Below are 26,387 nucleotides of genomic sequence, written 5' to 3'. Positions count from 1 at the left end.
CGGGTTCAATATGCGTACTGGCACTCTTCCATGTTCCACCTTTGCTAGTGTCCTCACCACAGCAAATGGTTGTTGGCCCTCTGAGTCACAGGGTTCCACCAAACCTTCATAATCCCATCTTCCTGGACCGATTCTCGCTCTACACCATACCACATGTTTGGAGTTCAACCTCAAGAGGATAGACCGGTGGTCGGCGGTTCTGGCCTTCCCAACCTCCCCTTGACGGTTGATGAACCTCTTCTCTCTCCAGCAGGCGCATCGTCTGCTGTAAGGCCCTCTGCTCCACCGGGGTTGCTATCTGCATCTCTTGCCGAAGGGCTTCAACTAGCTCATCCGGGCAGTTCAAGACATTCATGCCCAGGATGACGGGAGGTAGGTGTTAGGGGCAGTGGTGACGAGATACCCTTGCTGGGGCAATGTAGCATTTACAATTTTTGTGTCCGCTTCCCAGTAACCTTGATACGCTATGGGTTGTCCGTTGCTGGCCAGCAGATGGAGCCAGATGGTTGGTGGGGACACAATGGCGGCTTCGTCACAATGCTGAGGGAACTCGGTGAGCCGAATGGTTGAGACTTGCAACCCATTGTCGAACAGCGCTGGCACTTTTATTCCGTTGATCCAGATCTTCAGGTGCGGACATTCTCCGACGTACCTGGACCATTCTTGGGGCAGTGGACCACTTACTGGTTCCTCTCCCAAAGGAGGAGTTCCTCGTTTAAAGCGGCCGCAGGACAATTCCTTTCGATATGGCCACTCTGCCAACACACTCTGCATATCTGGCTCCCCTGAGAGTCGAACTGGTCGGTGAATCTTTGGACAGATTCTCTTACCGCGTCCCAGCTAGGATGACTTTGCCCACCTCGTTCTTGACGCCATTCTCGGCATTACTCCTATCTTGATCCCTGTCAAGCTCTTCCAATCTCTGGCTCATTCGGGAGAGATTCAGTGTCGCCTCCGTCAGCTTCTGATTGAGCGTTTCAATAGGGTCTGACCCCGGTGGGGCTTGCGCTTGTTGAAGAACCGCTCCCACTTGGGCTAGTGCATCTGGCTTTCTGAGCGGCGCGGTTTCTCTGCAGTGTCATCTTCACTCCTCTCCGCAGACGCGACCTCCTCTACATTAGTGCTTTGATTTTGCCCAAGGATCTGCAGCACCGTCTCTTAGAATTCAGAGAAGGAGCTCCCTGGTTGCTGTCGTCTCCACATGCGCAATTGAGAGCGAATAGTCTCTCCTCTTGCCCCTTCCACAAACATGTCTGTTAACGTTCCATCTATTTCCTCGACCTCTCGTTCATCCAGGGCCCGCATAGCCTTTGCGGCCTCTTGTTGGGCCAGCGCAAAGTCCCGCAGTGATTCGTTGGGTCTTTGTTTTCTCCCATAAAGGCGACTCTTTAATTCTGCTATGGTCTTGCAGTCGAATATGGTCACCAGCTTCTTGAAGATGCATTCGACGGTCTTCTTTTTGCTGTCTTCCCATGCCTTCACTTCCCGTATTGCTAAGCCCGTCAACTGACCCATCACGATCTCTATTTTCTGTTCTGCAGTCAGCGGGTGCAGGCGAAACATTGAATACATCTTGTTTTTAAATTCTTTTAAGGTACTAGAACCAGGAACCTGTTTTCCTGCATATGTTGGTAACCATGGGGCCCCAAAATAGTATGGCATAGTCAACGGTGATGTCGCCATGGTGGTCGTGTTTCTTTGCCCGGGTGACGCTGGTAGCGTCCTCCTGCCGGACGCTGAGGTGGGAGTTGCGGGAACCCGTTAATCTGTCATCTTGTTCGTATCCTGTTCACAGATGCCAATTGTAATGTGTCAGCATACCTGAAGTTTTACGTCTGTCCAGTTGCGGCCTGTCTGGTTGTCCAGTTCTCACTCGTCGCAACACTTGCTGGAATCTGCGTAGAACACCTGTATGGAATTTGGACAGAAGGACTGAGATACCCCAGTACCGACAACACCCCAAGTTACACAAGGTTCACTACAGTGGGACACGGTAACAAGGATTTATTGCAAAAGAAGGCAGTCACCGTTCAAAGTAACTTGTGTGGCTGGTTAGTAAACCTAGTACGTTTCAGAAAGGCACATTACCATGTGTCACATATCATTGGCATAGTATACATAAACATATCATAACATCAATATAAGTGCTTCCAGAACATCAAACACTGAAAATATCATTTAGAAAACCTGGTTCAGGAATCTTCAAACAGTATACTTATAGGCCACTAGATGGCACTGGACCCAGCAAAAGCAGTCACTGGTCCTATACACAGTCCGGAGAAGTTCGAGTATTAGTCTATGCAAGACACGTTCCTTGTATAGCTGCGTAGGTTGTTGGGGTAGGGTCAGCCTATTGAGGCTGGATGTAGTTTAGGACCTTGTTCCTGATGGGGAAATGTAACCTAGAAGTCCCAGGTCAGTGGCGCTGATGGTTATGTGGTGGCTTAGCGTGCTGTCCCTGATGGAGTTTCTATGGCCACAGGCAGTATATGTACTTATTATGGGGGGTACGTACTCTGCTACAGCACTTCCTGCACCCCTGCAATGTGTCCCTTTGTCGGTATGGGAAAGGAGGGGGTTGGAGTACTGTCAATCCTAGAGGCTACCTGTGCTCCGGTGATGTCTCCTCTCTCCAGCTCCAGTGAGACCCGACTCTCTGTATGCCTCCCTCGCACACTGGCAGCGGTAGCTGCTCTGGGCTCCGTCTCTACAGGCTGTTCTCTCCCCGCTCCGTCCCTGCAGGCTGCTTTCTCTCCTGCCTCCCGCAGCGCACGTCTCTGCCCTCGCGCTGCACGGCGCTCACCTTAGCGCCTTCCGTCCATGGCTCTCAGTCAGCGGCTCTCGATCAGCGGGTCTCCGTCTGGCTCAGTCAGCGGCGCCGCACGTCTCTTTCCTTCTTCTCTCGACCACACTCCACGCTCTCAGCTCTGCGCCAATCCCTCCTTCCCTCAGCGGCGGCCAATCCCCCCGCATTCCGGCTTCCTGCTCTGAAGGATCTGTCCTCCGTGGCGCTGGGTCCTAGTGCTCCCAGTGTAGTCCTCTTGTCGGATATGGTTGCTTAGCATCCAGAGGGTCTGTTAACCCCTGCAGGGGTTATCAGCTGCAGGCATGTCAAGCGGGGGCTGGTCACAGAAAATCGGACTCTGTCCTTTATGATCCCAAGAAAATTGGGTGTCCTGCTTCTAAGCAGATGATTTCTTGCTGGATCAGGTTCCCTATCCAGAATGCATATTCTACGGCAGGATTGCCGTGTCCAAAATCTGTATAGGCCTACTTTACTCGTAAGGTGGGTTCTTCCTAGGAGGCTACCCGGGTTTTCTCGGCTACTTGGTCTGGGTCAAACACGTTTGGTAAGTTTTACAAGTTCGATACTTTGGTCTTTGAGGACCTCAAGTTTGGTCAAGCAGTTCTGCAGGAGCCTGCGCGCTCTCCCTCCCGTTCTGGGAGCTTTGGCACATCCCCATGGTACTAATGTGGACCCCAGCATCCTCTAGGACGCAAGAGAAAATAGGATTTACCGGTAGGTAATTAAAATCCTATTCTCGTAGTCCGTAGAGGATGCTGGGCGCCCGCCCAGCGCTTTGTTATCCTGCAGTGGTTATTTGGATCAGTTCTGCCTTGTTCTTAGGTAAGTTCTGCGTTTCTTTACTGTTTTCAGTACCGTTTCAGCTGTTGCTGAGTTTTCAGGCTTATTAGCCTGGTTTGCCTTGTTTGTGTGAGCTGGTGTGAATCTCGCCACTATCTGTGTATTTCCTTCTCTCGAAGTATGTCGTCTCCTCGGGCACAGTTTCTGGACTGGGTCTGGTGGGAGGGGCATGGAGGGAGGAGCCAGCCCACACTGTTGAACTCTTGGAGTGCCGGTGGCTCCTAGTGCACCCATCTATACCTCAGGGTATTAATGAGGACCCCAGCAACCTCTACAGGCTACGAGAAAAGGATTTATCGGTAGGTAATTAAAATATATATATATATATATATATATATATATATATATATATATATATATATATATATATATATATATATATATATATATAGCCACCCAGGTGTCAGTATAATAAGTATATAGTTGCCAATTTTAATAAATTAAAAGGTATTTATTCACGTACAAATATAAGAAACATCTAAAAAAAATGGGACAATGATAAAACACAACTGAACTAAAACCACTTAAATTAATTATATAAAACTGCAATAAAAGCAAGTATAACAGCAAGTATAAGAATTTTTTCTTATCTTAAATGAGGTAGGTGAAGGTTTCCAACGCGTTTCGTCTGAGACTTCTTCAAAGGGTAAGGGTACAATGGACCTGTGAGTCTATTTCTATTGTCACACCTTGACAAAGGGGCTACGGGCCCCGAAACGTTGGACCTGTGATTTGCTCAATACACTGCATTATTTGCACTTTACAAGACCTGGAGTGACGCCTTTTTGTTTGCTGTTATTGTATCTATATGGAGGGCACCCAGGCTAATGACTGTAAGGACCAGGAGTGCCGGGCACCACACCAAGATATGTGTGTGTGTGTGTATATATGTATATATATGTGTGTGTGTGTGTGTGTGTGTGTGTGTGTGTGTGTATGTATATATATATATGTATGTAACTGTATATGTATGTATATATATATATATATATATATATATAACTGTATATATGTATCTGTGCAACTCTATATATGTGTTCGTAACTAGAGGCGGAACTCCCGCGGGCATTGCGACATTGTCTGCATTATATAGCAGTCACTGCGACACTGCATTATATGGTGGGCACTGAAAATCTCTGTATTATTTGGCGGTCACAAAAATGCTCTCCATATTGTCTGGTGGCCATAAAAATGCATTAAGTGGTGTACAGCAGTCACAGAAATGCTCTCCATATTGTCTGGTGGCCATAAAAATGCATTAAGTGGTGTACAGCAGTCACAGAAATGCTCTCTGTGTTATTTGGTGGTAATTAAATTGCTCCGCGCATACATCATTAGCTGAGATTTCACTCATGCTAATTGTATCAAATTAGCAGTCCAGATTTGCATAGATTTACATCCATGGGTGGACATGAGCGATAACAGGTTGGCATGGGAGGAGGTGGGGGCGACCCAAGATGTATCTTGCCTCCGGGCGACTGGTATGAAGTTACATAACTGGTAGTGTGGTGTGTTGTAAGGGAAGAGGGGAGGTTTGCAGACTTGTCAGAAGAACCTTCCTGGTTGTCAGGTACTGTATCTGCATTCAGTGATATGAAACATGTAGGCAGTGTGGTGGCCACCCCTTCCCTTTCCTCAGTCCTTTCCTTCTACCCACAGAGGTCAATCACATAGAAGCTCCGCCCCTCCAGGCTAGAACGAGGAGCTGCTCTGCTGCTGCCCTCTTGGTAAGAGTTAATGTGTGTATACTGTTTGTATGTGGGTGTAGTATGGCTGACCGCCGGTCAGCTTACCGACGCCGGCATCCCGGCGGGGAGGGGCGAGTGCAGCAAGCCCCTTGCGGGCTCGCTGCGGGCTCGGCCGCCACGGGTTCTATTCCCACTCTATGGGTGTCGTGGACACCCACGAGTGGAAATAGTCCCATGCCGACCATCGGGAAAGTGAGCCGTCGGGCTTGTGGAGGAGGTCATGTGACTGTCGGTCAGCTGACCGGCGGTCACATGAATACCACCCGTTTGTTTGTGTATACTGTTTGTATATGTGTTTGTGTATACTGTGTGTATGTTTATGTGTGTGTGTGTGTGTTTATGTATGTTTGTATGTGTATATATCCTTGTATATAATATGAGAATGCTGATTTATACAGGAATGAAAACTATACCTTAAACACACCTTAAATACACTTTACCATGGAGCCGCTGCGGCCGCTGTACTTAATACACTCTACGTACTTTGTACGCTATTAGCGTACAGAGTCCCGTACTGTGTACGGACTTTGCGTACAAACGCCGCGCTGATGGTACAAAGTACACACAGCGCGTACACACCCAGAGATACACCGCAAACCCTTAACAGCAATGCAATGCAATGCAATGATAATACACTTTAAACCTTAGCAGGGCAAGGAAGACATGACACTAGATTGTAATTTTAAAATGCTGGGTTCCGACACCACAGCGTATTATTTAGTGATGAGCGGGTTCGGTTTTACTCGGTTCTCAAAACGGCATCTTATTGGCTATCCAAAACACGTGACATCCGTGAGCCAATAAGATGCTGTTTTGAGAACCGAGTAGAACCGAGTAAAACCAAACCCGCTCATCACTAGTATTACGGAAAGGGGGTTACAATATAAACCATACTATACAATACAACAGAATAATGGCTACAGTCAATGGTAAATACTTTTGGTTCCGCCTGCGCTTCCCGGTCCGGTCCTCTGTCATCTAATAGATAACTTTGTGAGTCTTGTGTCTGACCAGGCCTGCAGCAGGCTCTCTTTATACAATTCATCCAAAACTTAACACAATGGAAACTGTAATCTTTGTCCATTGGACACAGGGATGGTCATTTACAGTACAGGAGAGGTCATAGGTCGGTTTGAATAGGTGGGCGATGTCTGTTCCAACTGCTCTTGTGGGTGGTCTCCTCTGGATTCCCGCCACATATATAATGTACAGTAAATACAGTTTATATCTATATTCTGCTCCTGCACATAACTATCCGCAGGAACATGCGATCTGCTTCAAACCAACACTGGAATGTTACCCTTAAAATACCTTACAGCTGGATACCAAACACCACCTTATAACCTTGTTCTGTCCCCTCCTATCCTGTAAAGGTGAATCCCTTTGTTCTGTTACCATTTAAACTGCTATTACTTTCTGATGTGGTGCAGGGAGACTGTGTACATTGTGCACTATTTGGATTAAATATGTAATGTGTTTTGATAGCTTTCCATGCGTTAACAAACTCTACCGTAAATACTCATACCAAGCGCTAATGCGCAGGACCGCGGGAGCGACCATACGCAAATTGCGGGTATGTGCACGCACGGCAGAACAAGTACCAGCGCGGAGGCCATCTGTGTGTAGTTTGTACGTGATGTGTGTACTGCAATATTTTTCAACTTTGACAGTCACCAATAACTGCCACTCTCTAATCACTAAACAGAATAATATCTACACCATATCTACAGAAGTTTGGATGGTCGGGGGAGAGTTGTAGGTGGGAAATGTATAACCTAGTGGGATAGTAAAAAGCATGTATGTATGAATCCATGTCTGAGGGGCATGTATCATCGTGCCGTATATGTAATAAGCTTCGAGGTATTGCGAAGTATACATTAAATCCTTCTCATCCCGTATTAAGGGTCTGTAAATGGGCCAACAAACACTACCGAGCTCTTTTCGGCTTCTTGTTCCAACAAATGGGGTGCACATTTAGTTGATGATACATGGAGGTACATAAGTTAGTGCTAGTATTTGTGGATATCACTTGTCGACTATGTGTGCTGTTAACTGGAGGTTGCAGAGATGAAGATAAGACGCATATCTAAAATACATTCACATAAACATTTTGGGTAGGGCTGATGTCTTTTTCCGGATGGATGTATCTGGGCAGAGGGGGAAACAAAAGAAAAACGGGTGAAAGAAACAGGCCATGAAATTCATTTGCAATCCTTATCATAATACTGTTTCTATGGATGGGTCATAAATTAAATCTGCTGCTATAACAGCGCCCTCGCTCCTTAGACTCATCAACTTTGTGCCGTGCTTGCGAACACACCTAAATATCGAACCAATAATTATGACGACTCCCAGGATACAAAGGAGAAACTTCCCTACACTCATATTAAAGTTTTGAGCCCACTCTCCTAAACCTGAGAACCAATTTCGTGGGTTCAACCATGAGACCCAGCCGGTCAGTTCATTACTCAGTCGCTAAGGTAAGGTTGTGCTTCCTCCTGAACTCCCACTTCAACTGCAAGATATCGTCCATCTTTTGATCGATGATCTCCGTGGGGTCGTCAGTGCTGTTCGTAATATACGTACAGCACTTCACACCATATTGAGTTGCCAGAGTAACACAGTACCCACCTGTCACGGCTGTGATATAATTAAGGACCATCCTGTGCTGAATCAGTTCCTTCTTGTAAGCTTGTAACTCCCTTCCCGTATACCTGAAGGTGTCGTCATACATCTCAGTGATATTATCTATCAAGTTCGCTAGCGCATGGATATACCTATAATTTATAATTCCTCTGGCAGTACGGGTGATGTCTAATGAGAGAAGGAATTGAATCCCGGTGGATTCGTGGATTAAATCAGAGGCTGCGTGCTCGGTCCTATCTATGAGGTGTCTCTTGATGTGTTCATAGTGAGTGTGAGTATAAGGAGCCTGAGCACTGCGGTGAACGTCCTTCATCTTATCATGGGTTATGGTCATGACCTCTGGCAGTACTCTCCCAATATAACACAATCCCTCTGAGCTCGGGGCAAGCCACTTGTACGCCTTCCTCCCACATATGAAATAGGCATCATCTGGGAGAACATAGGGGACAAAATATAACATCATCATATTACAAATTTCTCTGACGTCCTAAGTGGATGCTGGCACTCCGTAAGGACCATGGGGAATAGCTGCTCCGCAGGAGACTGGGCACAACTAAAGAAAGCTTTAGGACTACCTGGTGTGCACTGGCTCCTCCCACTATGACCCTCCTCCAGACCTCAGTTAGAATCTTGTGCCCGGCTGAGCTGGATGCACACTAGGGGCTCTCCTGAGCTCCTAGAAAAAGTATATTTTAGGTTTTTTATTTTACAGTGAGATCTGCTGGCAACAGACTCACTGCAGCGAGGGACTAAGGGGAGAAGAAGCGAACCTACCTAACTGGTGGTAGCTTGGGCTTCTTAGGCTACTGGACACCATTAGCTCCAGAGGGATCGACCACAGGACCCGACCTCGATGTTCGGTCCCGGAGCCGCGCCGCCGGCCCCCTTACAGAGCCAGAAGCAAGAAGTGTTCCGGAAAATCGGCGGCAGAAGACTTCTGTCTTCAACAAGGTAGCGCACAGCACTGCAGCTGTGCGCCATTGCTCCTCATGCACACCTCACACTCCGGTCACTGATGGGTGCAGGGCGCTGGGGGGGGGGGGCGCCCTGAGGGCAATATAATACACCTTGGCTGGCAAATCATCACAATATATAGTCCCAGGGCTATATATGTGATAAATTACCCCTGCCAGAATCCATGAAAAAAGCGGGAGAAAGTCAGTTGAAAAAGGGGCGGGGCTTCTCCCTCAGCACACTGGCGCCATGTTTTCTTCACAGTGCAGCTGGAAGACAGCTCCCCAGGCTCTCCCCTGTAGTTTTCAGGCTCAAAGGGTTAAAAAAGAGAGGGGGGGCACTAAATTTAGGCGCAATATGTGTATACAAGCAGCTATTGGGGGAAAAATCACTCAGTTATAGTGTTAATCCCTGCATTATATAGCGCTCTGGTGTGTGCTGGCATACTCTCTCTCTGTCTCCCCAAAGGACTTTGTGGGGTCCTGTCCTCGGAGCATTCCCTGTGTGTGCGGTGTCGGTACGGCTGTGTCGACATGTTGGATGAGGAAGGTTACGTGGAGGCGGAGCAGAGGCCGATAAATGGGATGTCGCCCCCTGTGGGGCCGACACCAGAGTGGATGGATAGGTGGAAGGTATTAACCGACAATGTCAACTCCTTACATAAAAGGCTGGATGACGTAACAGCTGTGGGACAGCTGGCTTCTCAGCCCGCGCTTGCCCAGGCGTCTCAAAGGCCATCAGGGGCTCAAAAAACGCCCGTTACCTCAGATGGCAGACACAGATGTCGGCACGGAGTCTGACTCCAGTGTCGACGAGGTTGAGACATACACAATCCACTAGGAACATCCGTTGCATGATCTCGGCAATGAAAAATGTGTTACACATTTCTGACATGAACCCAAGTACCACATAAAAGGGGTTTTATGTTTGGGGAGAAAAAGCAGCCAGTGTTTTGTTCCCCCATCAGATGAGTGAATGAAGTGTGTAAAGAGCGTGGGTTCCCCCGATAAGAAAATGGTAATTTCTAAAAAGTTACTGCTGGCGTACCCTTTCCCGCCAGAGGATAGGTCACGTTGGGAGATATCCCCTAGGGTGGATAAGGCGCTCACACGTTTGTCAAAAAAGGTGGCACTGCCGTCTTGGGATACGGCCACTTTGAAGGAGCCTGCTGATAAAAAGCAGGAGACTATCCTGAAGTCTGTATATACACACTCAGGTACTATACGGAGTCCTGCATTTGCCTCAGCATAAATAGTGCTGCTGCAGCGTGGTCTGATACCCTGTCAGATAATATTAATACCCTAGACAGGGATAATATTTTGCTAACATAGAGCATATTAAAGACGTCGTCTTATATATGAAGGATGCACAGAGGGATATTTGCCGGCTGGCATCCAGAATTAATGCAATGTCCATTCTGCCAGGAGGGTATTAGAGACCTGGCAGTGGACAGGTGATGCTGCCTTTAAAAGGCACATGGAGATTCTGCCTTATAAGGGTGAGGAATTGTTTGGGGATGGTCTCTGGGACCTCGTATCCACAGCAACAGCTGGGAAGAAAATTTTTTACCTCAGGTTTCCTCACAGCCTAAGAAAGCACCGTATTTTCAGGTACAGTCCTTTTCGGCTTCAGAAAAGCAAGCGGGTCAAAGGCGCTTCCTTTCTGCACAGAGACAAGGGAAGAAGGAAAAAGCTGCACCAGACAGCCAGTTCCCAGGATCAAAAATCTTCCCCCACTTCCTGAGTCCACTGCATGACGCTGGGGCTCCACAGGTGGAGACAGGTGCGGTGGGGGCGCGTTTCGGGAACTTCAGAGACCAGTGGGCTTGCCCACAGGTGGATCCCTAGGTTCTGCAAGTAGTATCACAGGGATACAGGCTGGAGTTCGAGGCGACTCCCCCTCGCCGTTACCTCACATCAGCCTTGCCTGCTGCCCTCGGAGAAAGGGAGGTAGTACTGGCGGCAATTCACAAGCTGTACTTCCAGCAGGTGAAATCAAGGTACCCCTCCTTCAACAAGGCCGGGGTTACTATTCCAAAATGTTGTGGTACCGAAACCAGACGGTTCAGTGAGACCCATTCTAAAATTGAAATCCTTGAACACTTATATACGAAGGTTCAAGTTCAAAATGGAATCGCTCAGGGCGATTATTGCAAGCCTGGAGAATTTCATGGTATCACTGGACATCAAGGATGCTTACCTGCATGTCCCTATTTACCCTCTTCACCAGGAGTACCTCAAAATTGTGGTACAGGATGGTCATTACCAATTCCAGACGTTGCTGTTGGTCTGTCCCCGGCACCGAGGGTGTTTACCAAGGTAATGACCGAAATAATTATCCCGTGCTTGGACGATCTCCTTATAAAGGCGAGGTCCAGGGAGCAGTTGTTCGTCGGAGTAGCACTACCTCGGGAAGTGCTACAACAGCACGGCTGGATTCTGAATATTCCAAAGTCGCAGCTGGTTCCTACGACGCGTCTACTGTTCCTGGGTATGGTTCTGGACACAGAACAGGATAAAAAGGGTTTCTCCCGGAGGAGAAGTCCTAGGAGTTGTCGTCTCTAGACAGAGACCTCCTAATACAAATACAGGTGTCGGTGCATCAATGCACGCGAGCCCTGGGAAAGATGGTAGCTTCTTACGAAGAAATTCCATTCGCCAGGTTCCATTCGCCAGGCCCCAGTGGGATCTGTTGGACAAGTGGTCCGGGTCGCATCTTCAGATGCATCGGCGGATATCCCTGTCTCCAAGGGCCAGGGTGTCGCTGTTGTGGTGGCTGCAGGGTGCTCATCTTCTAGGGGGCCGCAGATTCGGCATACAGGACTGGGTCGTGGTGACCACGGATGCCAGCCTTCGAGGCTGGGGGGCAGTCACACAGGGAAGAAACTTCCAAGGACTATGGAAAAGTCAGGAGACTTCCCTACACATAAATATTCTGGAACTAAGGGCCATTTACAATGTCCTAAGTCAGGCTAGACCTCTGCTTCAACAACGGCCGGTGCTGATCTAGTCAGACAACATCACGGCGGTCGCTCATGTAAACCGACAGGGCGGCACAAGAAGCAGGATGGCGATGGCAGAAGCCACAAGGATTCTCCGATGGGCGGAAAATCATGTGTTAGCACTGTCAGCAGTGTTCATTCCCGGAGTGGACAACTGGGAAGCAGACTTTCTCAGCAGACACGACCTCCACCCGGGAGAGTGGGGACTTCATCCAGAAGTCTTCCAAATGATTGTACACCGTTGGGAAAGGCCACAGGTGGACATGATGGCGTCCCGCCTCAACAAAAAGCTACAAACATATTGCGCCAGGTCAAGGGACCCTCGGGCGATAGCTGTGGACGCTCTGGTAACACCGTGGGTGTACCAGTCGGTGTATGTGTTCCCTTCTCTGCCTCTCTTACCCAGGGTAATGAGAATAATAAGGAGGAGAGGAGTAAGAACTATACTCATTGTTCCGGATTGGCCAAGAAGAGCTTGGTACCCAGAACTCCAAGAAATTATCTCAGAGGACCCATGGCCTCTGCCGCTCAGACAGGACCTGCTGCAGCAGGGGGCCTGTCTGTTCCAAGACGTACCGCGGCTGCGTTTGACGGCATGGCGGTTGAACGCCGGATCCTGAAGTAAAAGGGCATTCCGGAGGAAGTTATCCCTACGCTAATTAAAGCTAGGAAAGAAGTGAACGCAAACCATTATCACCGCATATGGCGGAAATATGTTGCGTGCTGTGAGGCCAGGAAGGCCCCAAAGGAGGAATTTCAGCTAGGTCGATTTCTGCACCTCCTACAGTCAGGGTGACTATGGGCCTAAAATTGGGTTCCATTAAGGTCCAGATTTCGGCTCTATCGATTTTCTTCCAAAATAGAACTGGCTTCACTGCCTGAAGTTCAGACTTTTGTTAAGGGAGTGCTGCATAGTCAGCCCCCGTTTGTGCCTCCAGTGGCACCGTGGGATCTCAACGTGGTGTTGGATTTCCTGAAGTCTCATTGGGTTGAGCCACTTAAATCCGTGGAGCTACAATACCTCACGTGGAAAGTGGTCATGCTGTCGGCCAAGCATGTATCAGAATTGGCGGCTTTGTCATGCAAAAGCCCTTATCTGATTTTTTTTTATATGGATAAGGCGGAATTGAGGACTCGTTCCCAATTCTTTCCTAAGGTAGTATCAGTTTTTCATGTGAACCAACCTATTGTGGTGCCTGCGGCTACTTGGGACTTGGAGGATTCCAAGTTACTGGACGTAGTCAGGGCCCTGAAAAGTATATGTTTCCAGGACGGCTGGAGTCAGGAAAACTGACTCGCTATTTATCCTGTATGCACCCAACAAGCTGGGTGCTCCTGCTTCTAAGCAGACTATTGCTCGCTGGATCTGTAGCACGTTTCAGCTTGCACATTCTGCGGCTGGACTGCCGCATCCTAAATCAGTGAAAGCCCATTCCACGAGGAAAGTGGGCTCTTCTTGGGCGGCTGCCCGAGGGGTCTCGGCTCTACAACCTTGCCGAGCAGCTACTTGGTCGGGGTCAAACACATTTGCTAAATTCTACAAGTTTGACACCCTGGCTGAGGAGGACCTAGAGTTTGCCCATTCGGTGCTGCAGAGTCATCCGCACTCTCCCGCCCGTTTGGGAGCTTTGGCATAATCCCCATGGTCCTTACGGAGTCCCAGCATCCACTTAGGACGTCAGAGAAAATAAGATTTTACTCACCGGTAAATCTATTTCTCGTAGTCTGTAGTGGATGCTGGGCGCCCATCCCAAGTGCGGATTGTCTGCAATACTTGTTTATAGTTATTGCCAAACTAAAGGGTTATTGTTGAGGCATCTGTTGAGAGGCTCAGTTATATTTCATACTGTTAACTGGGTATAGTATCACGAGTTATACGGTGTGATTGGTGTGGCTGGTATGAGTCTTACCCGGGATTCAAAATCCTTCCTTATTGTGTCAGCTCTTCCGGGCACAGTATCCTAACTGAGGTCTGGAGGAGGGTCATAGTGGGAGGAGCCAGTGCACACCAGGTAGTCCTAAAGCTTTCTTTAGTTGTGCCCAGTCTCCTGCGGAGCCGCTATTCCCCATGGTCCTTACGGAGTCCCAGCTTCCACTACGGACTACGAGAAATAGATTTACCGGTGAGTAAAATCTTATTTTTCCAAGTAAAGAAACCAATCCCTAGTTTTCCCATCTGCTCAGTACAAGTATCGGGCTGGATGATATGAGCACATGGTCTAGCTTCCACGAGTATACCTATACCGAAAATATCTCCCACTGTTGGCTATTTGGCGTACAAGTTCAGAGTCTATGGGTATCCTTTGAGCTCTTTGTGAAAAGGTCATTGTCTGGTTATTCCACGTCACTTCCCAATTTCCCGGTTTTCGGTAATTGGAAATATTAAAACACAATAAGGACCTGTCTACATGATACTGGTGGAGCTTCAAACTAGGGGGCCTAGAAATATTGAATTTCTTGTCCACCGGCCTCCCACCCCGTAATTAGAGTACCTCATCTATTGCTAAAGGGTACGGTACTAATCCTGACTTGCTCTGATCTTGAGGTACCTGTGAGCACACCCAGCATTCTGTCTGGTTGAAGGCCTTACCCACTAGTGAGTGGTAATCGCTCAACGGATGATGGTCCATGTCGATATTAAGGTTGGACTGACATCTCTGGATGTATCCATCCTCAACTATATTCTCACAAGTCCTACAAATACAATATTCATCAGACAATAACCCCTCAGTGCCTCCGAGCTCCCTGACTACCAGAGCGCTTACTGATGCCAGCCTTTACTAAAATGATGTGCTGATCATGAGATCCTACAAATTCATACTTGCCATCAGAACCCATTCCAGATCCCTGCTCGACCCCTCTGGGACCCTCGCCAAAACAAACTGTCCTTATCAAAACCAGAATTACTAACCGAACCCGAAACGCAGTCTCTTGTGATCGATCTATTTCGTTAGGGGAAAGGAGGAAAATAAGAAGGAAAAACGCAGGGGAAGGTGAAAAAAGAAAGTGGTACGACAACCGTTCTAGATCTTGTTACTCTCTGTGCTCAGATGCCTTTCAACAGTCCTGCCTCTCAACTTTCCCGGAACAGACACTCCAGTGATACGAGATTCTCTACACTCTGTTCTTTGTCACAAGTTCTCTCCGGGTCAGCGACCTTCTTGCAGTGGGACGAGTGGATCCAAGTCTCTCTTTCGGCGACCTTCAATGCTGTGCTGGTTAACAAGACTTGATATGGTCCTTACCACCTGTCTATGAGGAAACCTGAGCGTAAGAAATTTTGAATCATCACATAATCCCCAGGTTCAATGTCATGACAATTACTGTTCGGTAGGTCAGGAATCACCAGCTTTACATTTCTTTGTTGATTTCTCAGCTGCTGGCTCATCCCAACCAAATATTTCAGTCACTTCATTATTACGTTTCAAATCATCCTGGGGGTCTATCATTACATGAGGTTGTCGACCAAAAAGTATTTCAAAGGGTGATAGGTTAAGGGGAGACCTGGGAGTGGTTCTGATGCTGTACAGCACTAGTGGCAAAGCTTCTGGCCACGACAATCCAGTTTCAGCCATTAATTTGCTCAGCTTGTTCTTAATAGTACTATTCACTCTCCACCTTTGCACTCGCCTGTGGACGGTACGGAGTATGCAGCTTGCTATTAATTCCCATCAGCTTGCACATGACCTGAAAGACTTCACCTGTAAAATGGGTACCCCTATCACTTTCAATTATTCTAGGGATACCATATCAACAGACACATTTCTGCACAATTTTCTTTGCCGTGAACGTAGCAGTATTTGTGGCAGCAGGGAACGCTTCTACCCAGTTAGAAAATACATCAATACAAACTAACACATACTTTAAATTCCTACAGGGTGGTAACTGTATGAAATCGATTTGTATTACCTGAAAAGGTCTGTCTGTCGGAGGGATATGGGATGGCTCTGTTGGTATTGACTTTCCAATATTCTTCCTCAAGCAAGTAAAACATGTCTTTGCTCTCTTACCTGCATGAGAAGAGAATCCTGGCGCACACCAGTAGGCTCTCACCAACTTACATATACCCTTTTTACCCAGATGAGTCAGACCGTGTGCCGCCTCAGCTAAGCTTGGAAGATATGCTCTGGGGACTACTGGCTTACCGTGTCCACCTGTCCACAGTCCTGAGGACTCCTGGTCATACCCCTTTTGACCTCCAGACCGCCCTTTCCAGTAGGGAACACAAATCTTGCATTTCAATGTGTTTAACTGTTGTGTATTATCAGTTGTGTGAAGTAAACCGTCTGTGGAAAGCGAAAAGAGAGGGGTAATAATAAAAAGAAAATGTTTCAGATTTGCGTTCACCATCAGGCTGTCACACCATCATGCATATCGGTGTCTATGCAGAGTCTCCCTTCACCAGTATTCTCATTCGCCACCCTTTGTGCATGACCAGGCACACTGCGTTAATACTGGTGTCCCTATGCTGGTGAGATATACTGGATTTGGGCAGAGCTCTGAAAGACCGAGTAGGCATGTGGCATTTGAACTGTAATCCTGTCGGTGAACGTAAGAGATGAAGAGGAAACTTTGAAGACAAATCACATAGAGTTCAGTAACAGTTAAGTTTGTAGAGGCAAAGAATATTTTACAAAATTTGACATCTGGATTGGGCACTACGGGGGAATGATTCTCTACTCGGTCTTCTCCCCTAAAAGAAATTCTGTGTGTGTTAGATCTCTACTGGGACTATCCCAGCCATCAATCCAGTGTCCTGTCCATTCTACGTTCATAGGGAACCCGGTATCTTTGAGATAATTTCCTCTACCTGTGATGGACATGCATCTAGAACAGTGAAATGCAACATTAGTCTTCATGGGTATCCCACATACTTTGTGCTTCCTGGGCGGGAGCACTCAATATGTATACCATCTCTAACAAAACTCCTGTTAAGTTAATTAGAGGTCACTTCTGCTAGAGAGAGAAGCAAAAGTTTAGAGGCCTCCTCCTAACCCCAGCAAGTTCTGTCAAAAGGGTAAAGTTGCATTTATTCTGTTCGTCCCATTAACCGAATCTGTGTTTTCTATATGGCTCGTGATTCCTTACTATATGTCCATTGATCCCGTCTATGTGTTTAATAACGTGGCTTGTTTTCTCTGTCTAGGGGTCTATATTGGCTATGTGCTCTACTACTCTTACAATCTCTAGCAAAATGTCCTTCCTTCCTACAAGTGTAACATATCCTAGGTCTTTTCTTACTATCTGGGTTTTGGGGTTTAGGTTGATGAGAATTTGGCGTAAGAGCCTGTATTCTTTCAATCATCAGCCTCGCCTCCTGCAGTTCTCTACGCCTAGCAATATTCTTATGGTGTTCAATCGCGCACTCTAAGACAAGCTACTGTGGCCCCTCTCCAATCAGGCAAAGATGCTTGTACCCTGTCCCTAACTGCCTTATTGAGTCCGTCCATTAGCACAGAGACAGCCACTTCCCTATAATTCCCTGTATCTGATACCCCAATGTATCTATCCATTATTTGCAGGGCCCGATGGAAATATTCAGATGTCATTTCATTTTCCCTCTGTTTTATGGAGAAAATTTTTCTCCACTTAACAGTTGTGGGGAAATTCAACTCTAGTTGCATGTTAATTTGCTCTAAGTTCTCCTGATTGTGTTTGTCAGTCATAAGACTATCCGACTCTAACCTACAATCAGTGATACATTTTTGGGTGTCAATATTAGGGGGTAGGCACGCTTTCAAAAATATCCGCCACTGTTTGTTTGTCGGTTCATTCGCATTACCCAGATCTCTGATAAATTTCTGACATCTAGCTAAATCCTTCCGAGGGTCGGGGGAATTCTGAAATGATTGATCGCAGCTCATCTCTGGGCCACGGGCAATACATTGCATTATTCCTGGTGAGGACTACTCCCTGACTATCTGTTCCCCCATTGGGAGTTACTATCTCCAAGACAGGGTGTAATTCTCCCATTCCGTTCCTAATATGTTTACTGTGAGGTGTTGTTGTCTCTGTGCAATGAACTGTCCCACACTTACCGGTATCTGTGATCTTACCAGTTCTTTCATTGGGGAATATTGTTACTGCTCTTTCTGGTTGGCCTGCAAGGTGACTGCTTGGAGGAGAGCTGCAATTTGGCTGGATCCTTCATCTTCTTGTGACCTATAACCTTGAAAAGAGTTCAAAACAGGATACATCTTGCAAAAATTAGGGTTAATACATTGTTTTTGCATACTACTATCATTTACGGATATACCATTGACTGTAGCCATCTCTTCCCCTTCGACCTGTGTCGACAATGGTGTGTTTGTGTTCTCATTCCCGCTAGGTTTTGAACCTGTTTTGCAAATTTGTTCCCTTTGCATATCCCCCTCTTGCTGCCATAAATTTAAACAATCATTATGTCTAATCCTTTGTTTTCTGGATTTAAGAAGACATATCCTTAACCTTAAGTTCTGTAATACCTCTGGTTCAGAGCTGCCCACCCTAGGAAATGGTACCCTATCTTTGTTAGTCATACGTACCCACTCATTGCGCTACAAGCAGAGGGGGACTCTCTTTTTTTAAAATGAGCGAGTCCTACGGTACGCGCTGTCTAATAACCAGTGCATCTCTGCCAATACCGTTCTTCAGTGCCTCTCTCCCCGTCCAATCGCGCTGCCCGCAGCTTCTCCCCGTCCAATCGCGCTGCCGGCAATGTCTCCCCATTCAAGTGCTGCTGAGACGTGACGTCCCTTCTCCCAGTCCGCCAGCGTGCTTGCCGTGCTGCTCCAAACTACAGTAAGAAGCATCTACGAGCAGGCGCCGGGGCGGGCTGTGTTATGACACACAGTGGCTGCTCACTAGCCAGCGCAGCGCGTTCATTGAAGAAGGCTGTGCCTCTCTGGCTGCACACGGCTGCACTCCCTGGGTGATTAAGTAAATTATACTTATAATCAACTAACAGATTATAAGTATGTGTGTGGGAGGGAGGAGAGTTGGCAGCTAATGATGCAAATATGGGGGATGGGGCAGTGCCCATCATACACTCTGCCCATACCTCCTCAGTGTCCATTATAAACACACCAAATACTCCCACAGTGGGCAACATACACCCCCCACACATACCCACACAGTGACCATCACATGCACACCCACAGTGGCCATTATATACTGCTCTACCTGGCGCAATGTGTGTAACGTGCTGTACCTGGCGTAATGTACATAACGTTCTCTACCTGGTGCAATGTGTGTAACTTGCTCTGCCTGACGCAAAGTGTATAACGTGCTCTGCCTGGCTCAGTGTGTATAGGTGCTTCTACCTGGTACAATGTGTATAACGTGCTCTACCTGGCGCAAAGTGTATAACGTGCTCTACCTGGCGCATTGTGTATAACGTGCTCTACCTGGCGCAGTGTGTATAGATGGTTCTACCTAGTGCAATGTGTATAACGTGCTCTGCCTGGCGCATTGTGTATAACGTGCTCTGCCTGGTGCAATGTGTATAACGTGCTCTACCTGGTGCAATGTGTATAAGCAGCACTACTCTGGTGTAATGTGAATTGGTACTATTATGTGGCCAAGCCCCTTCCCCACAAAGCCAGACCACTACATTTTTTATGCGCTCCTAGGGCACACACTGTCCATACTTTGCAATATGGGAGGGGGACCACCAATTCACTTTCTGCCAAAGGGCACCAAAATGTTTAGGAACAGCTCTGGAGCAGTGTTCTGTATGCTACACAGCCCAGCAGCACTGTCACCCCCTTCTCCCCCTTGAAACACTTTTGTAGTGTCCAAATCAAGTTGTGGGGTTTCATATTTGAATCATTAATAAGATTAATAATAATCTTCATTCCGATGGGACCCAGAATAGGACTGGTAGGACCCCAATTTTTAAAAGTGAGGGGTTCCTGGGACCCACTTTTTTTTCGGCTCAGCGTGATCACTGCTACCCATTGGATTTATTTACATTCCTTTTCCTGGTGAACGTCATAGGTAATGACATCTTGACGTTATGGGTCACCATGACAATCGTTTGTGTCCATGCAGTAGGTGCCGCACTGTTTACAGGGGTGCAGTCTTACACTGTGGTCACTTGTTGCATCACTATTGTGACGCGCACTGTATACTTAACCAAGGATGCTGCGAGGTCACAGGATATGACGTCCTATGGGATGAGAGACATTCTCGGTGAGTGCACCCTGGTATAACATCCCGGACAGTTTAATGACTTCTAGAACGCAAAGGTTAACTTCCGGTGGCCAGTATTTAAATATCCAGCAATAGCATACACTCTCCTTCCTTGAAAAAGACTGCGCAGATGGTCAAAACACGTTGGAAGAGAGAGTGCATGTTAATATCAATCTACAAACCTTCAGGTGTTTTTTAACAGGTGAAAGTTTTTAAGTGGCAGAGTTTTCGGTAGTGATGAGCGGGTTCGGTTCCTCGGAATCCGAACCCCCCCGAACTTCACCCATTTTACACGGTTCTGAGGCAGACTCTGATCCTCCCGCCTTGCTCGGTTAACCCGAGCGCACCCGAACGTCATCATCCCGCTGTCGTATTCTCGCGAGATTCGTATTCTATATAAGGAGCCGCGCGTCGCCGCCATTTTCACTCGTGCATTAGATATGATAGGGAGAGGACTTGCAGCGTTCTCTCAGTTGTGTTCAGTGTGCTGCAAATATCTGTGCTCAGTGTGCTGCAAATATCTGTGCTCAGTGTGCTGCAAATATCTGTGCTCAGTGTGCTGCAAATATCTGTGCTCAGTGTGGTGAAAATATCTACGTTCTCTGCCTGAAAAACGCTCCCTATCTATGCTGCATTGTAGTATATAGTAGGAGGACAGTGCATAATTTTGCTGACCAGTGACCACCAGTATTATATCAGTACGGTACAGTAGTCCACTGCTCTACCTACCTCTGTGTCGTCAAGTATACTATCCATCCATACCTGTGGTGCATTTAAGTTGTGCGCAGTATATATAGTAGGAGGACAGTGCATAATTTTGCTGACCACCAGTATATAATATATAGCAGTACGGTACAGTAGTCCACTGCTCTACCTACCTCTGTGTCGTCAAGTATACTATCCATCCATACCTGTGGTGCATTTAAGTTGTGCGCAGTATATATATTAGGAGGACAATGCATAATTGTGCTGACCACCAGTATATAATATATAGCAGTACGGTACAGTAGGCCATTGCTATTGATATATTACTGGCATATAATTTCACACATTAAAAAATGGAGAACAAAAATGTGGAGGGTAAAATAGGGAAAGATCAAGATCCACTTCCACCTCGTGCTGAAGCTGCTGCCACTAGTCATGGCCGAGACTATGAAATGCCATCAACGTAGTCTGCCAAGGCCGATGCCCAATGTCATAGTAGAGAGCATGTAAAATCCAAAAAACAAAAGTTCAGTAAAATTACCCAAAAATAAAAATTAAAAGCGTCTGAGGAGAAGCGTAAACTTGCCAATATGCCATTTACGACACGGAGTGGCAAGGAACGGCTGAGGCCCTGGCCTATGTTCATGGCTAGTGGTTCAGATTCACATGAGGATGGAAGCACTCATCCTCTCGCTAGAAAACTGCAGTGCCACTCCTAGATGGGCCAGGTGTTTGTGTTGGCCACTTGGGTCGCTTAGCTTAGTCACACAGCGACCTCGGTGCAAATTTTAGGACTAAAAATAATATTGTGAGGTGTTCAGAATAGACTGGAAATGAGTGGAAATTATGGTTATTGAGGTTAATAATACTATGGGATCAAAATGACCCCCAAATTCTATGATTTTAGCTGTTTTTGAGGGTTTTTTTGTAAAAAAAACACCCGAATCCAAAACGCACCCGAATCCGACAAAAAAATTTCAGGGAGGTTTTGCCAAAACGTGTCCGAATCCAAAACACGGCCTCGGAACCGAATCCAAAACCCGAAAAATGTCCGGTGCACATCACTAATTTTCGGCCGACTCATAGCCACTTACAGTATACTGTATATATCATACCTAATTCCATCACACACCTGTAATTAATCCTGTATGGTTTATGCACTCTGTATAAATGTATTTTAATTATTAAATATATGTTGTAAAAAATTTTGAAATGTCCCTTTCTCTGTAATAGAATTCTACCCGATTGTGGATCTGCGGGTGGGGAAAGGGATATCCTATTCCCCCAAATATACCTTGATATGAGGAGTCCAGCACACTGATGGGTGAGTATGGTACGCATATGCTTTTACATCCAGTGGTGCTGAGAGAACGTGATCTTGGTGCTTTGTACCTGTGTCTTCCTGTGTGAAAGAAACCGTTATGTGAACATAAACCTTCACTTTTCTGTGAGTCTTGGTATGCATTCTTCCACTTCATTGGGAGTAAGGATGCAATTAGCTCTGTTTTTTCGCCTAGGTGAATAGCCCTATACAATAGCAGGGCCGGATTTTCGCCTAGGCAAAAAATGTGGCAGGGGCAGAAAATACGTGGATCAGCGAATCCGCTTGTTTTCCGTCGAAAATGCGGGCAATTTTTGCAGATTTTGCGGCTTTTTTCGCCAATGCCTTTTCACTTAATAAAAGAAGGTGAAAAGGCATTTGCGAAAATTCCTTCAAAACGGCCCTGATTGAATACTCAGTGGGGCGAATTCATTAGCTCCGAAATGATGAGCTAATTGCATACCCCCAAAGACTGTTATCCATACCAGGTGCTTACCAATATTGGTGGTCATTCCGAGTTGTTCGCTCGGTAATTTTCTTCGCATCGCAGCGATTTTCCGCTAATTGCGCATGCGCAATGTTCGCACTGCGCCAAGTAAATTTGCTATGAAGATTGATATTTTACTCACGGCATTACAAGGTTTTTTCTTCGTTCTGGAGATCGGAGTGTGATTGACAGGAAGTGTGTGTTTCTGGGCGGAAACTGGCCGTTTTATGGGAGTGTTTGAAAAAACGCTACCGTTTCTGGAAAAAACGAGGGAGTGGCTGGAGAAACGGAGGAGTGTCTGGGCGAACGCTGGGTGTGTTTGTGACGTCAAACCAGGAACGACAAGTACTGAACTGATCGCACTGGAAGAGTAAGTCTCGAGCTACTCAAACTGCACAGAGAAGTCTTTTTCGCAATATTGGGAATCTTTCGTTCGCAATTTTGCTAAGCTAAGATTCACTCCCAGTAGGCGGCGGCTTAGCGTGTGCAATGCTGCTAAAAGCAGCTTGCGAGCGAACAACTCGGAATGAGGGCCCATGACATATCTTTCCCTTTTTTATGGTTTCCATCTAATGGAGGAACCGTGACTACAGGAAGGTTACACATGCACATCATCTATTGAGTCTACAATCAAATGTGACAGCTGTATATGGACTGAGCATAACTTTTACTGTCGTCTGGTGATATTCATATGTTGGGACATTACTGAGCGCCAATACCTGTATTTTTTGTATGCGCTCTTGTTTGCTAAAGGTGAGGTGGCCTTTTCTTTACAGGTGGCTGCAAGGGTCATTTTTGTGCCTTGAGTTCTTGATATATTTTTTTGTTCATATATGGATGTCTGACATCGTTGAATATCAGTAGAAAATTTGAGCTATCACTAAGCACACTCACTATTTACTTACTGATTTACACAGTGGCCATCAATTCAAAACCATTTCCAAAAACAACTGGGCCGTGCTCAGAGGGGGATCTAGACATCATGGGGACCTAAGAAAGACATGGATTTGGGCAACCCACCCTGTCAGTGTATGGAGCCATGTACCCCCCCCCCCCCTCCCCGCTCAGTATATGTGTAAGCAGCTGTGCATCTAACCACCCAGTGGGTGTACATGTATGCAGGTCAGTGTATGTGTATACCGCCGCACATTCCACACTCCCATATCCCCCCCCTCATTCAGTGTATGTAGCCATGCAGTCTGCACCCCGTAATCCCCCCCTCGGGCAGTGTATGTTTACCCATCCATGCAGTCCGTACCCCCTAATCAGCACCCCCTCAGTCAGTGTATGTGTATGTAGCCATGCAGTCGTACTCTGTAATCTCCCCCTCGCTCAGTGTACGTGTGTATGCAACCACGCAGTCCGCACCCCCTAATCCCCCCTCAGTCAGTGTGTGTATGCAACCACGCAGTCCGCACCCCCTAATCCCCCTCAGTCAGTGTGTGTATGCAACCACGCAGTCCGCACCCCCTAATCCCCCCTCAGTCAGTGTGTGTATGCAACCACGCAGTCCGCACCCCCTAATCCCCCCTCAGTCAGTGTGTGTATGCAGCCTGCGCAGTCCGCACCCCTTAATCCCCCCCAGTCAGTGTATATGAATGCAGCCACGCAGTGAAGGAAAGATCAGGAGTACAGAGAACTAAAGAACAAAAGCTAGAGAGAGAGAGAGGAATAAAGGCCTGGAGAAACAAAGTAAAAAAAGACAATTGACAGCAAAACATCCATACACATTAACTTTAATCAAATAATAAAAGCATTGACCACAAGAAATGAGCAATGTGACTACACAGACAGCGTCACCTCTGGTACAGCAAAGTCTTTTCATGTGACAAAAACTTTAAATGCCTAACCTAGAGCCCCATCCCTAAAAAACCTAACTGGCTAAAAATAACCCATGTATCTCTCACATTGTCTTATGGAATGGAAATACAGTATATAGTAGGACACTAAATATTAAAATTAAAATGTAAAAAAAATAAAAAAAAAATACCGGCCTCCAACCGCCCCCTCTAGCCGGCCCATCACACACCTTGTATTGTGTTGTTATGGTTTGATGGAAAAATACATTTAGCACACTTAGGGGCCCAATTATCAAGGGTTACATATTGGAAGCGATCTTGGCTGGATCTTTACACCCAGGATCGCATTGTAATATGCGATCCTATCGGGTGAATGTATCATCCAGCACCTGCAGGGACAGGGATTCTGCGCGTGCACGCACACAGGCATTTCTGGCGGAGGGTTCCTAGGGAACTCAGACGGATCTACTTTTTCGCAATCTGTAGCCTATAGGCTACAATTGGTAGCTGTGGGGCCAATATGGGGAATGCAAATTGATACATCAGGCAGCATCGTATCCCCCATAGAAACCTATGGGGAATCCAGCTACAGGCAGAAATAGAGGTATCGCAGCAAGTATAGCAGCAAATATTGGGGCTAATTCAGGTTGGATCACATATCGCAATCCAACCAGAATTTATATGATAGCCCCATGGGCGCAAGCGCAGCACCCATCCTGTGAATGTGCCCTCACTTTCTGCGGGTTGGGGGGTGCAGAAAATGCGATCGCCTCTGCCTGTTAATCAGGCAGAGGCAATCTTGGGGAGGGGGGGCGGGCAACACTCCGTTTCTAGGGAGGAGACGGAGTGTTGCGGGGTTGGTGCGGCGCGAACAGAGGGCAGAGGTGGCCGAACAGGGGGGTGTCGGGGGCATGATCACAGAGACTGCGTGATGGCACACGCAGCTGCCGCAATCATGAACATGGCGACGGGACTCCTGCGGCAGGAGTTGTCCTCTGTTTCTGCTAACAAGCAGAAATTGCGATATATGATCGCAATTTCTGCTTGTTCAGTGTGGGTGAGGTTTCAGTCAGCATGCTGGGCGGTCTTTGCTATCGTTACTGAATTAGTGGGCTAATTCAGGTTGGATCGCAAATCGCAATCAAACTGGAATTTTTACGTTCACACCACAGGCGCATGCGCAGCGCTCGTCCTGCGCATGTGCCCGCACTTTCTGCAAGAGGCTGCAAAAAATGCAATTGCCTCTGCCTATCAATCAGGCAGAGGCGGTCGCCGGGCGGGGGACGGGCAGCGCTCCGTTTCCAGGGAGGAGATGGAGCGTTATGGGGCGGCGCAAACTGGGGACAGAGTTGGCTGAATGTGGGCGTGTTTGGGGCATGATCACGGCGGCTACATGGCGTCACACGCAGTCGCTGTGATCGTGAATATGGCGGCGGGGCTCCTGCTGCCGCAGCTAAGCTGCGTCGGCAGGAGCCGTCCTTTGTTTCTGCTAACAAGCAGAAATTGCGATATGATTGCAATTTCTGCTTGTTGAAGTGGGGGGCGCCGGTCATCTTGCTGGGCTGCCTTGCCCAGCTTTGGGTGGCCCCCAGCATGGATCAAAAGGATAGCAAATTCTGCTGATTAGCAGAATTTGCTATCCTTACTGAATTAGGCCCGTGGCCCATTATTTGATAAATGGGCCCCTAAATATTACAATGTAAATTTAAAAAAAAAATAAAAAAATACCGGCCTCCAACCGTCCCCTTTAGCCGGCCCATCACACTCCTGTTTTGATGTTCTGATGTTATTTAAAAAAATGAAAATATACTAACACTAAAATGTAAAAAAGTTTAAGCTTAAAAATTCTATTTTTCTAACTGTAGCAAAGATTTATGCAAATTTTAAAATACTTATAAAGTCTATTAA

General features: G+C 47.0%; 1 long non-coding RNA gene across 6 annotated transcripts in view; it reads left to right on the top strand.

Annotated features, from left to right (window-relative positions):
- Positions 1-26,387, top strand: part of LOC134957541 (uncharacterized) — a 90,671-nt gene that overhangs the window by 52,722 nt on the left and 11,562 nt on the right. For all 6 annotated transcript variants that reach the window (XR_010186653.1, XR_010186652.1, XR_010186651.1 and 3 more), the window contains one exon: positions 22,106-22,196. This is a non-coding gene — a long non-coding RNA (uncharacterized LOC134957541). The remainder of the gene's footprint in view (positions 1-22,105; positions 22,197-26,387) is intronic.

Source organism: Pseudophryne corroboree, chromosome 9 (genome assembly GCF_028390025.1).
Source record: "Pseudophryne corroboree isolate aPseCor3 chromosome 9, aPseCor3.hap2, whole genome shotgun sequence".
Lineage (NCBI taxonomy): Eukaryota > Metazoa > Chordata > Amphibia > Anura > Myobatrachidae > Pseudophryne > Pseudophryne corroboree.
The sequence above is the reverse complement of the archived record's forward strand: the minus strand, read 5'-3'. Positions and strand labels throughout refer to the sequence as shown.